The sequence below is a fragment of the Lynx canadensis genome, chromosome A3, assembly GCF_007474595.2.
Source record: "Lynx canadensis isolate LIC74 chromosome A3, mLynCan4.pri.v2, whole genome shotgun sequence".
Taxonomy (NCBI): domain Eukaryota; kingdom Metazoa; phylum Chordata; class Mammalia; order Carnivora; family Felidae; genus Lynx; species Lynx canadensis.
In genome coordinates this window covers 11741141-11754916 of record NC_044305.1, presented here as the reverse complement: position 1 = coordinate 11754916, position 13776 = coordinate 11741141, and the positions used below count along the sequence as shown (strand labels likewise).

The 13776-nt window shown below is 44.6% G+C and overlaps 1 protein-coding gene across 1 annotated transcript in view; it reads right to left on the bottom strand.

Moving 5' to 3' along the window:
• The window catches only part of B4GALT5 (beta-1,4-galactosyltransferase 5), a 75961-nt gene that overhangs the window by 38152 nt on the left and 24033 nt on the right, over positions 1-13776 (bottom strand). The window lies entirely within an intron of this gene.

Genomic DNA, 13776 nt, shown 5'->3' with positions numbered 1-13776 from the left:
ACAACCACAGAGCACTGAAATGGCAGAAAAATTAAATTACAGGGCTTTGTAATAGATTCAGCACTTTATTTTTAAATATTAACAAGACTGCCGGAGGGAGTAAGTTTATCAAGGGATAAGAATCCTAGCAGTACTCCTAGTTCACTCAGAGGCCAATTAACATTTCCCACCACGCCCAACACCTAGGCGTTCAAAGCGGCTTTAGGGCCCTGTGGGTTTTTCTGCAGAGGCCTCTGACCAATAACCTACTGCAATCGATGCTCTAGGGGCTCAACGAACAGGAAGCCCAAACCTGAACTATCTCAACCTTGTGAGCCGATTTCGTGTGCCTGTACTGTTTTGCTTCTTTTGCTGTCTGAAGACCCCAAAACCCAATAATGTGGCTAGTTGATTTTTAGTCTCTCTTCTCACCTTGGATTTTTCTTTCCCACAGTTATTTTGAAAATCATCAAATGCCTAACATTCATAAATTGTCAGTAGCCATCTGTGCTTTTCACAATTAGATCACTGTTAAAAAAGAACAACATTTTCAGTCCAGACTTTACTTCAACAATCTGGCAAATCATTAAGGGGGTAAGTGAATGATTCCATCTTTAGAGTGGGGTCACCGTACTATGAGGCCACCCTAAAAAAAACCCAATTCTTAAACAACTGCAGGTCCTGAGTCTTCTGGTTAGAGAAGGTTCCCCCAACCCCAAATTCAGCTCCCCAAACAAAGCTTCATACTTTCTGGATCCCTGCTCATAAAAAGACCAGTCCACTGATGGGGTAACTGCAAAATTTTTGAGGGGTTAAAAATAATACCAGGTGATGGGGCGCCTGGGTGGCTCAGTCGGTTAAGCGTCCGACTTCGGCTCAGGTCACGATCTTGCGGTTTGTGAGTTCGAGCCCCGCGTCGGGCTCTGTGCTGACAGCTCAGAGCCTGGAGCCTGTTTCGGATTCTGTGTCTCCCTCTCTCTCTGCCCCTCCCTCGCTTGCGCTCTGTCTCTCTCTGTCTCTCAAAAATAAATAAACGTTAAAAAAATTTTAAAAATAAATAAATAAATAAAATAAAAATAAAAATAATACCAGGTGAAAAGCAAAACTAAGAAGCAAAAACAAGAACAAGAAGTTCTAAGAAAGCTGTGAACTAAAGAATAGGCGGAAAATTCACCTACAAGGATACAAAAATGATCAAGTAACCCCAACTACAACCTTCTACCAAATGACTCCTCTCAATGGATCCACAGAGCACAACAAACTCAAGAAAATGATGCTCACAGCAGGCCACTAACAACAAGTAATTTTACGAGATTATATCTGTGTCTGTGCAAACAACTTATTCTGGGAGCAGTAATAAGCAGAGATCAAGTCAAGCTATCGACTGAAGATACTAACCTTGTCAGACAGAGAGAGACAGAGACAGAGACAGAGAGGGAGAGAGGAGGATGAAAGGAGCACCTTAAGACCCAGCATGATGTAGCTGCCAAATGATCAACTCCCTCTGAGGTCCCGTTGCTCTTACAGACAACACGGTTTGCACCTGGCAGACAGATGTGCCTTGACTGTGAGGTCTGCGGAGGTCCTGCGGTAGGAGGGCTACCGCAGGCATTTAACAAAACCGCTAAGAAGCTGGCTGAAGGGAGGAGAGGCACGACTGGATAGAAGACAGTGAACAGCTGTCCTGGCCCGTTTTGCGGGAGGAAGAGGAAAACCCTGCCCAGCAAGCGTCTCACTCTTCAGAAGAACAAGGTTAAACGGCATTCATACTCCATGTTTACAATGACTAGACCTGCTGCCTTCTGGTGAGCAATGTGGTGAATAATGAAGGGGAGTCATTCTGAGGAGCAGAGAATTACTTCTGTGTTCCTCCACCTACAGAAAGGCATTACCATCCCCAAATTATGGGACTGGGGCATTTGAATACACCCCCTCCCAAGAAGTGGGTGTGCCTTTCTTTTAAGAGGTGCCATAGTTGTGCTGACTTCTTTGCTCCCTGGGGTCTTTGTGCAGCCTTTTCAGAAGCAACTTAGAGTGCTGGCCAGAGGGCACTGCAACCTTCTGATGTTACGTGGGGAGCATGGGCTAGAAAGCCACAGGGCTTCAAAGATGATCAGAACCACACCAGCTGTCATGGGAAGACGACCCACACTCAAGTCAAGTGCTAGCTCTGCCTGAGTACAAGAAGTCTTAAAGTGACCTCCCTCCCCAAAGTCTGGCCCCAAGATAACACCACAGACGCACCGTCTGGTAAAGTGCGCGCCACCTCCTTCCACCCGTCCCCTCCTCCCCCCGGCACTGCACCTCACTCCTGTTTTCCAAAGCAGCACTTCCGGGACAGCATCGCCCTTTAAGACGCTGCAACTTCAACCGTGGCTGACGTGTACTATTATTTCTACTTTCTAATCCCCTTTCACACCAGTTACACTGTGAACACTGATCACTGATCCCAAATGCTATAGCTCCATACACTTATTGGCATTCTGTTAAAGTGAGGCTTCTTTGATCCTATCTTTTTCTCACTTCTAAAGTGGAACGGTCTGCATAGGGAAAGAGGGGAGAGTGCTGTTTTATTATGCAGCTGAACGGATGAAACAAAGCTTAAATATAAGCAGAACGCAATACAGAGTAAGAGTTACGCCCTCCAGAATTACATACAGATTTGGTTAATGTGATAAGTGAAATATCTTCTAAGTCATATGTTAGCATGTGCTCTAAAAGATATTTTCTATCACAGGGAGCCTGGCTGGCTCAGCTGAAGGAGCATGCAACTCTTAATCTCACGGTCGTGAGTTCAAGTCCCACAGTGGATGTAGTAGACATTACTTAAAAATAAATGAATAAACATCTGGGGCGCCTGGGCAGCTCAGTCAGTTAAGCATCTGACTTCGGCTCAGGCCATGATCTCGCGGTTTGTGAGTTCGAGCCCCGCGTCGGGCTCTGTGCTGACAGCTCAGAGCCTGGAGCCTGCTTCGGATTCTGTGCCTCCCTCTCTGTCTGTTCCTCCCCTGCTCACGCTCTGTCTCTTGCTCTCAAAAATAAATAAACATTAAAACAAATAAATAAATAAACAAATGTTTTTAAAGCTATTTTTCCACCTTATGGCAGAGTCAACAAATTTTATTTCTTTAGAGCGAAGGAAAATGGCAAGGTAGAGAATCAGATGACATTGGAAGTGAGCCTAGATCTCACCCCTCCTGAAACGCCAATCAGATACAGCCTAGGGCTCCTGAGCTAAATTAAAAGATGAAGGTCAACTTGGTTACGAATTTCCCAGAAACAGCCCAAGGGAACCAAGAGAGAAAACCAGAAGCAACCCTGAACTCAAACAGAATTCAATGCATGTCAAAGCATTATTTATAGTCCAGAATAAGTAGCTAATAACTTGGCTGGACAAGAGTTTAGGCCTTTTCCTGAGTTGACTCACCTACTGTTCAAAGAATGTAGGTGCCTTCCTATTGTAGCCACAAGCTGGGCACCCGCCGTGAGTCCTTAAGCAGACACACTCAGTGGTGTGGACACTGGCTCTGAAAGGCAAGACTTATTATCAGCTGGTCATGAGGTTTTGAAAAAGTCTAGCAATGCATGCTTGATAAGATACATGACCACTGAGCCCTGGAAGCCATCCAGGGGCACACCAGGGCTCTGGGAGGACAAAGTGAGGCAGACAGGTAACAAGGACACGTTCTTTTCAAACTTCTCCTTGCTCAAGCCTTAATCAAGAAGCAAATTAAGAGTTAAGGGGTTTCATTTCATTTCAATGAAGTATTATGATTTCCTAATTTTATAGGAAAACAGCTGAGAGTCAATGATTGCTTTGATGCGGCCTAAAAGCTCCCACTAAGCTTGCTCTAAGACCATGGCGATCCTTGGCCTTCGGAAGTACTTCAACACAGATTGTCACTGCTATTACAGCTAACGGGCAAAAATGAAAAGTTCTCACGGTTCATGGCGCCCAAAGCAAAGTCCCCTCCAATCTCCCAGATATATTAATTTCATTCCTTGCCCGCTAGATGATTCCACAAAAAAAAAGAAAAGAAAAATTGTAAAACCTAGGGGCAGCCCGAAGACTAACCACAATTCAAAAGGAGAGAACAACGGCTACTTTGATCTTCCTTTTCAACTCCTTGCGGTGGACTGTTTTCAGCACTGCTGGCATGACTCGATGCGCTTTGGGAAATGACCTGAAAGCTGTACCGGAAACAACTAAACCAGGACTGTGTCCTCAAAACAACCGCTTGCCTCTAATTTTCTTCTCATTTTTTTTTTTTTTACACAAAGATTTTTTTTTTTTTTTTTTTTTGCAATTGCCAGGCTGCAAGTGAAGCTAGAAATTAATTTTCACTCCCCACCGCCCCCCCCCATCATTCTTTGCCACCACAGGGAAGAACATTACCGAGCCTTGTCTAGGAGACTGAATGTTGGTTAAACAAACAACGCCTTGTTCAACACGTCAACTGAGCTTTCAGTGGACTTAACTCCTGAACCCCAAAGGAGGGCCAGGTTCTCCCTCAATGCACTCCCTGCCATGAATACTGCTGTTATCTAGCACAGAGCCAAGAGGTTATTTAGGATATGGCAAATAACACCACAAACGCCTGGAAGCAACAGGTGAACGTTACAGGACTTGCCCCCAATCTTAGCAATTTGTTAAATGAGCAAGTTGTAAAGTTATGCTCTCCAAAATACTTCTCATCCCAGTTCCAGAAGGATCTATTCTGCCATGATTGCTATCTTTAAGCTGTCACTTTTTGAGGTTTTCTATTTCAAATGAGACAAGCTTACCCTTTGATTAAAAATGACACATAAGGGGCACCTGAGTGGCTCAGTCGGTTAAGCATCTGACTTCAACTCAGGTCATGATCTCGCAATTTGTGACTTCAAGCCCTGCGTCGGGCTCTGTGCTGACAACTCAGAGCCTGGAGCCTGCTTCGGATTCTGTGTCTCCTTCTCTCTCTGCCCCTCCCCTGCTCATGCTCTGTCTCTCTCTGTCTCTCAAAAATAAACAAACACAAAACAACTTTTAAAATAAAAATGAAGTAAAAATAAAAATGCCACATAATATCAAAAAATTCATCAAGTCAGGTTACAGGATAAATCATCCAGCTACTTGGTATCACTGTCACTATCTTACTAGCTGCACCAATAAGAATGAGGTTGCGTGGGCCGATGGGGCACTTCTTCAAGTTCTCACAGCTTTCCAGACCCACAGACCTGGAGTGCTCTGGAACACAAGGCTGAGTCATTGAGACCTCTCGAACCCCTTTTCGAAATAGGACTCAAACAAAAAGTTTATGTTAATTATTCAAAAGAGTTAAAAAAAAAAAAAGAATGAAGGCCCTGATAGGCTACAACATAGATGAACCTTGAGGACCTTTTAAGCTAAGTGAAATAAGCCAGATATAAATGCAAATATTGTAGGATTCCACTCATATGAGGGACCTAGAACAGGCAAATTCATTGAGACAGAAAGAAGAAATGGGATTACCAAGGGCCAGAAGAAAGGAGGAGCAGGGAACTGTTGAACAGGTGCAGAGTTTTTGTTCGGGATGAGAAAAAAGTTCCGGGAACGGACAATGGTGACGGCTGCACGACATTCTCAGTGAGTTTAATGCCACTTGACTCTACGCTTACCATGTGTACAACGGTGAATTGTATGCTGTGTATATTTCATGACAATTTCTAAAAAAAGCTCTATGTGAGAACTAGAGTTAGTAAGATTAGAGGTGGCAGATAGTATGTCTACCCCAAGGGGCATGGAGGTTCTATCCTTAAAATCCATTTCAGGATGAAAAGAACCACCACTCCAAGTGTAGTGACGCAGTCCAGACAGAGCTACAGTGGCTCCTACTTTCTCCATCCCGTCTCATGACCCTGAAGGCCATTCGCACACTGAAGGCTCCCAGACTGAGATCAGCCGTGACCTCTCCTGGGCACCGACCGGTCTTGTAGGCCAACTGCACCCTTGACAGCCCCACCTGGATGCCTGACAGTCTTCCCAAGCTTGTCCAAAACCAACTCACCGTCCTCACCTACCACCTGCTCTGCCTACTACCGCCTTCCTGTCCTGGTTTAAGGGTAACCGTACCGTCACCTCACCCCTAACAGCCATTCTCAACCAGGCGCCCCGCGGCATCCTTTAAGACACAAGTCAACTGATCTCAACCCTCTCTATTCGAAAACCTCCAATGAATCCTCATTTTCTCTGGGAGTAAAGTCCAACTCTGGGCCACAGCTGGTCTCCTAAATCAAGAGTCGGCAAACTTGGGGGCCCAAATCCTGCCCCCCACCTGTTTTTGTAACATGCTATTATCGGAACACCGCCACGCCCGTGCGTTCTGCGTTGTCCGGACTGCACAGCCTGGAACAGTCGAGTCTGCCCAGCCCGGCTCCACAAATCTGTGCCTCTGCCTCCCCTCTGAGGGCAGCTCCGTTTCCTCTCCAACTCACTCACTTTGCTCTGGCCACACTGGCCATGTTGCTGCTCCCAGACACCCTGTGCAAGCGCCCACCTCAAGGCCACTGCCCAAGGGGCTCCCCCCCTCCCCCACAACCACCCACCCTCCAGGCGCAACTTTTCACTTCTGGAAGTATTCAGTCGCCACCTCAGGGAGACCCTCCCAGGCCACACAATGTTTAAAATTGCAACCCTCGGGGCACCTGGGTGGCGCCTCAGTTTTGAGCCTCTGACTTGATTTCGGCTCAGGTCATGATCTCTCGGTTCGAGAGATCGAGCCCCGTGTTGGGCTCCTCGCGGACAGTGCAGAACCGCTTGGGACTCTCTCTGTCCCCCTCTCTCTCTGCCTCTCCCCTGCTCATGCGCAAGTGCTCGCTCTGTCCCTCTCTCAAAATAAATAAACTTAAAAAAAAAAAATTGCAACCCTTGCCCCACAAAAAACACCTATCTGCACTTTCCCTTTTCTGCTTATCCTTCTCCACAGCGCTAATCACTAAATATGATATATAATTTTCTTTTTTGTCTGACTTGACCCCTACCTGCTAGAATATTAGCTCCACGAGGCCAGGGGTTTTTGTGATTTCTATTCGCTTATCCCAGTGCCTAACATACAGTAGCAACCCAAAAAATAAATAAATACTTATAGTTGAAAGAGCGTGTGGTATAGTTAGCAAGCCTAAGGCAAAAATTCATGATTTCTATCTAATGGGGGGGAGGGGTCAAATGATTAACAGAAGAGGGGAAAAATTAGGATTCGTACTTAAAAAGAATCTGAAGACACGATTTTGGCTTATGCTACATTCCAAATATAGACAAATACCTCTAAAGTTAAAGATAAACTTCTCAAAAAAAAAAAGTCAAACACCAGTCTAGAGTTGCAATTAAGTAATAAATACCATATGTGCTCATAATTTGAAACCTGTTTCAAGCTCTAGCTCTCCAATTTACTCATTTCCTACTGAGCTGTATTTTTAATCTTCAAAGTCCACATCTTCATTGATACATATCCTATCCTTCTATTCCGATGTCCTGTTAATACTACTTTGCCTTTCACCTTCTGAGCCGAAACTAGGGGGCGGGGGGAAATCCTGTTTGGATGAAGGAGGTTAAAGACGAGGGGTGTTAGCAAATTACACAAACCAACCCGGTGCTGAGAAAACTGACAACTCTAGTTTTTATAAGCAATATTTATTTTTCAACGTTTTTTTTTTTTTTTTTATTTTTTTTTTATTTTTGGGACAGAGAGAGACAGAGCATGAACGGGGGAGGGGCAGAGAGAGAGGGAGACACAGAATCGGAAACAAGCTCCAGGCTCTGAGCCATCAGCCCAGAGCCTGACGCGGGGCTCGAACTCACGGACCGCGAGATCGTGACCTGGCTGAAGTCGGACACTTAACCGACTGCGCCACCCAGGCGCCCCTATAAGCAATATTTAAAAGAAGAAAAATGGATCATGCAAAAAAAGTGAAAGATGGAGAATGGTAGTAAATTCTTTGCCCCACAATCAACAACATCAATGAAATCTGTTAAGAAATTGGCCTTATGGACAGATAGCTTAATAAATACCATGTTGATATTTACAGCAAGAATAGTACACCTGAAATGAACTCAAAAACTAGTAATACGTTAGCTTATGTTCAGAGAAAAGCTTAGAAGAATATGCACCAGGCTGCTTAACGGCACTTACTTGGAGGAGTAGGTGGGATTGTGAAGGGCTTTTGATTTTCCAAGATTATGCATTTCTGTAATGTTTTAATTTTCTACACCTTCATATGCTTTTGTAAGAGAAAAATAAAGATAGAAATAATACAGAAGACTGAAAGAAGCTTGTATACAGCAGATAAAAATTCCCAGCTAGCAATGATTAATGAAGCAGTTATGTTAGAAATAAACTGTTTTGATCTCACAAACAGTTAATGTTCAGATGAGAAGCTACATAGTAGCCGCACACAAAGGTGTTCTGTTCGGCCTATTAGGTGTCTCCCGGTTTCCTTTCATCTTTAAACTGTGACTTAGCTGCCAGATAGTTTGGTGGTTCAAAGTATTAACTTTGGGGGCGCCTGGATGGCTCAGTGGGTTCAGTGTCCCAACTTTTGATTTCAGCTCAGGGCACGGTCCCAGGGTCGTGGTGGGATCAAGTTCCACAAGAATCCTGTTTGGGATTCTCTCTCTCCCTCTGCCCCTCTCCCCTACTCGCTCACTCTAACGTAACATAACATACATAACAGTATCAACTTTATATGTAAACTACCTGTGGTTAAATCCTAGTTGGCCAAAGGACCCTGGGCAAATTACTTAACCATTCCGTGCCTCAGTTTCTTTCCCCATAAAAATAGGGGTAACAATGTTTGTACCTCATTTAGGATTAAATGAGGTAATATTTGTAAAACACTAAGAAGAAAGCCTTGAACATAATAAGGACTACATTTATTTCAATGTTCGCTGTTATTATTATTCATCTAGAAAGCCAGATTTCTAGAGTCTCTTGAAATATTGGCGGGGCGCCTGGGTGGCTCAGTCAGTTGAGCGTCCGACTTCGGCTCAGGTCACGATCTCGCGGTCCGTGAGTTTGAGCCCCGCGTTGGGCTCTGGGCTGATGGCTCGGAGCCTGGAGCCTGCTTCCGATTCTGTGTCTCCCTCTCTCTCTGCCCCTCCCCCGTTCATGCTCTGTCTCTCTCTGTCTTAAAAATAAATAAATGTTAAAAAAAAAATTAAAAAAAAAAAGAAATATTGGAAGATCTGGCAAAAACAAGCATGTAATTCCCACCTTGCCTCCCTGATGCAATCAGTCATCAGGTGCTGAGTAGCCCAGTGGCTGTCTCCTTTTAACAGAATACAATCTTTTTAGTTGGCCCTAATCCCCCATTTATGCCCTCTGATCTAGACTGAAAAAGGAAAATACTTTATAAAATCAGAATTTCATGGCTTCTACCCTCCAAGGAGTTACTTTTGTTTTTTTTTTTAATTTTTCTTTTTTTTTACATTTATTTACTTTTGAGAAACAGAGTGAGACAAAGCATGGGGGGGGGGGGAGGTGCAGAGAGAGAGAAGGAGACACAGAATCCGAAGCAGGCTCCAGGCTCTGAGCAAGCACCTGACGCAGGGCTTGAACCCACAAACTGTGAGATCATGACCTGAGCCAAAGTCGGACGCTCAACCGACTGAGCTACCCAGGCGCCCCAAGGAGTTACTTTCATAGTAATTTCTTAACCTAAGTGTAGAGGCCGCTTTTAGGCAACAGGCTTGAGCAATGGAAACTTGATCAAGGCAAAAGGGCCCACGGTTGACTCCTGACTGAATACAAACTGGTCCATCAGGTGACCCACCCCAAAATACCCATAGGCCCTAGGACCAATGGACACAACCAGGCACAGCTCCCAAAAGGGGAAATTCCGTATGCCCTCATACCTGCTCCCCTTCCCGCTTGAAATACAGCCCCCGGCCACTACCTCCTTACAGTCTTTGCTGAGCGGTACTGCCCGTGGCTTCCTTGCAGTGTGTTCAATAAACTTCTCTCGCCTTTGTTCGGCCTCAGGTGAATCCTTTCACTGCCATCACCACTGGCTTCCCCCCCGACCGGGTCACCCCGCATCGGACACCACACTAACCATCCTTCAACATGGAAGTGTCTACGATGAAGCCATGGAGGATCCAACGGCAGTAAAACAGGAGCACAGCTCAGTGGGTAAGAACTAGCCTCCCAAATAAACTATGTGGACTCGAGTGCAAGCTGCGCCACATATTAACTGTGTAAACCTGGTGGTCAAGTTACTTAGAGTCTCTGTACCTCAATTTCCTCACCTAAAAAACAAAGCGAATAATAACACCTATCTCACTGGGCTAGGAAGACATACAAAGCGCCAAGACAGGGCCTTGGATATGATTAACACTCGTGTTAGTTCAAGATGGACTGAAAGGAAAGAAATCGCTAAATTACACACCTGAAACTAGTATTATGCTGCGTGTTACCTAACTGGAATTTAAAGGTAAAAGCTTTTTAAAAATCAAGAAGGAAAAAAAAGAGAAAGAAAGGAAAGAACAAGCTGGTCCCTGAACTGACGGAGGCCACGTAGGAAGAAGAGAAGTGTAACCATCAGTATGTGCCACGCACTGTTATTGGTGCTACAACAGAAATCGAGGCATATGTACAGGCCTGAGCGCCAAGCTCAAGAGCCACCTGTTCAAACAATTACACCCCAGGAGACAGACAGGAAGCTAAATGGGGTGTGATTAGTCTTTCCCTCAGCTCAGAGGAAGGTCTGAGTCAGGACCCCGTGGTCCTGACCTTCTTACAGTCTCGTGAAGGTTAGAAATAACAGATGTCAGACCCCTAAGTTAGTGATTAGAATAGAGTAGACCTTCAGGAAGTCACAGTTACTATTCTTTTCATATGCCTTCTATTTTAGAGTAACTTTAGATTTACAGAAATAGAGGATTACATTACAACGCATTCCCAATGATTACTTCTATCCACATTGTTATTCTGATCATAGAGACAGAAATCATCTCTATGCTACTTTTAAAACCCATGACAGCAATGAAGACTGACACTCTGGGAAAATTCTGATTTAAGCACTTTAAATAAATACACCAGACCACATCAGCGGACTGATTTAACAAGTATGTTTAGATGTGTCATAAGATGTGTTTCAAGGCAGATGTGAGTAAGAGGCTACGATGCTCATCACAGATCTAGCAACACCTTACCCAGGCTACCAACTCCCACAGGAGCTTCGCAGGTATGGAGGGGTGGGTATCTCAGCTAACGCCACAAACCCAGTGGCTTCAAAAGCTCCTCATATGCCCCGCGGGGCCCATCACAACACAGTATTTCCTAACCAACCAGAAAAGGAAAAACTCTATGGCCCAGACAGGCCTGTATTTGAAAGCGGCAGGGATAACAGTGACTGGGCTCCCAAAGGTCAGACCATCCAGAGTGCTGTGGGCTGGCAAAGGTAGGGGAGAAAAATGTTGGATCTGAGCCTGGATCCAAGCATTCACTGAACAATTAATTACCAGGTCCTTTCCTTCATATCTGTTTGACTCCTAGCAGATGCCTATCATAAAGGTAATGTGAAAATATCATTTTATATTTTACAAAATAGAAATTACAGACTCAGGAGAGACATATCAAGACAGTAGCTAGAAAAGTGGGAAAATAACAGCTATTGTCCCAGAAATCGAATACAATTCGCGCTAACATTCAGACCAACTTTTTTTCTTCTTTTTTTAGACTCACTTTGAAGAGCTCTCAAAAGCTTCCTGTCATAGACCTCTCTGGATAGTTTTTAAAGCCTTGTTCTTTAAGAGTAAGAAGAAAGCATCCTCTGAATTGAAGCGTTAAAGCAATTCGTGTGAAATGCTTGCTACAAGATGTAGGTGCAAGGAAAATGGCAGCGTTTGAGCACTGCAGAGGGCTTTTTCTCCTCTTCTCCGACGCTGGGGTGAACCCTCTCTGACTCAGCACCTAAAAAGCACCATGGGAAGGGAGCACCACAAAAAGCCATGCATTATTAATTCGAGCCTCGGCATCAAAGCAGAGTGATTTGGAAAACAGGAAAATGTCTGCAGCGTAACAGAAAGAGTAGCCAGCAGTTCAAATCACTTTTCGTAGTGTCATACCATTCAGAAATGTCCACTCCAAGTCAGTTCTCTTCTTAAGCAGGCTTTTTCTCTTGTAACCCTTAGTTGGAGCCCTAATTTGGATCCCTTTATGTCCTTCCTACCTTGAACTCCAAACGGTTATTTATATTCTCTGGGCAGATTTCTCGGTGTTAATTTGCTCCTGTCGGCTACGTCAGATCACCGTGAGAAGAGATTGCAACCTTCTGCTCTGCAGAAGCCCGAGGAGATGCCACACATAGGCTGGGACGGTCCCCACCACCTAGAAATCGAGAATCTGTCCTCTCAACTCTAGGACAGGTGCACCAGTGACCTAAACTCTCCATTCACAGCAGGTAAGCGAGTGGTGAACAAACCCACGTACTCTTAGTGCCATTTGAAGAGCCCAGGATCTACCATCAAATGATCAGGCAAGAGCGAGGCTGGAAAGCCGTCCGATGATGAAAGACAGTGACCTGAGTAACTCAGAGTTCACTTCTCTGGCACTATACACAATTAGGAAAACGACTCCCTCCTCTTAGGTCAGTGCTTTTCAACCAGAGGTGATTCTGATCCCCAGGGGACATGTTGCAGTACTTGGGAGACATTTTTGGTGGTCACAGCTCAGGGACCAGTGGGTAAAAAGCCAGGGACGCTGCTAGACGATCTGCAGGGGGGCAGGAAAACCCCCAACAGCAAAGGATTGATATCCAGCCCAAAGCACCAAAAGTGCCTGCAGGGCTACTCCCTGAGAGTATAGGCAAACCAGAGGTAAATTGAGCCTTCCCAAAGCCACACCCTGCCTTTGATGGCTCACGCCCTCAGAGGAGAGATGGGATCAGACCCCACACTATTTGCCTGGCAAATGGAGTGAGCCCACTCTAGAGGATGATGAAACCACACAGGACCACTGTAATTTTTTATATACAACATCCAGTTTTCAATCAAAATTACCAAGCATGCCAAAAGACAGGATCAAATGACTGAATAACAGAAGAAGAACCAGACAACAGGAAAAGATCCACAGGCGATACAAATATTGGAGTTAATTACTCTTGGGCTTTAACAATAACTACATCTGGGGTGCCTCGTGGCTCAGTCAGTTAAGTGTCTGACTCTTGGGTTTCGGCTCAGGTCACGATCTCACAGGTTCGTGTGATCAAGCCGCATGTCCAGCTCGGTGCTGACAGCATGGATCCTGCTTGGGATTCTCTCTCCCCCCTTTCTCTGTCCCTCCTGCACACACGCGTATGTGTGCATGCTCTCTCTCAAAATAAATAAACTTAAAAAAAAAAAAAACCTACATTCAAGAAAACAGAAAAAATAGAGAATAAAGATGTGAAGAAAATGGAGAATTTCGTCATAAAATTGGAATCTATAAAAAAAAGTATCAAGTAAACACTCTAGAACTAAGAAATACAGCAACTGAAATCAATAAGTTAATAGATGGGTTTAACATCGGATTCGATGCAGCGAAACAGGAAAATTAGTGAACTAGAAGTCAGGGCATAAAAAAATATCCAAACTGAAGTCTGGAGAATAGGAGAAGAGAAACATACAGATTTGTACTGAGCGTTAGCCTTAGAAAGCATCTTGGCAAAACACACGTATCCGTTGGATGTGGTATGTAGAAATGAACACAGATGCTAACTGTGATGATTATACAGGGCTTATATTACTTGGGTCATTTCTAGAACAGTAAAATAACCAGAACAGTAATCTTTGTACTCAATGAAGAA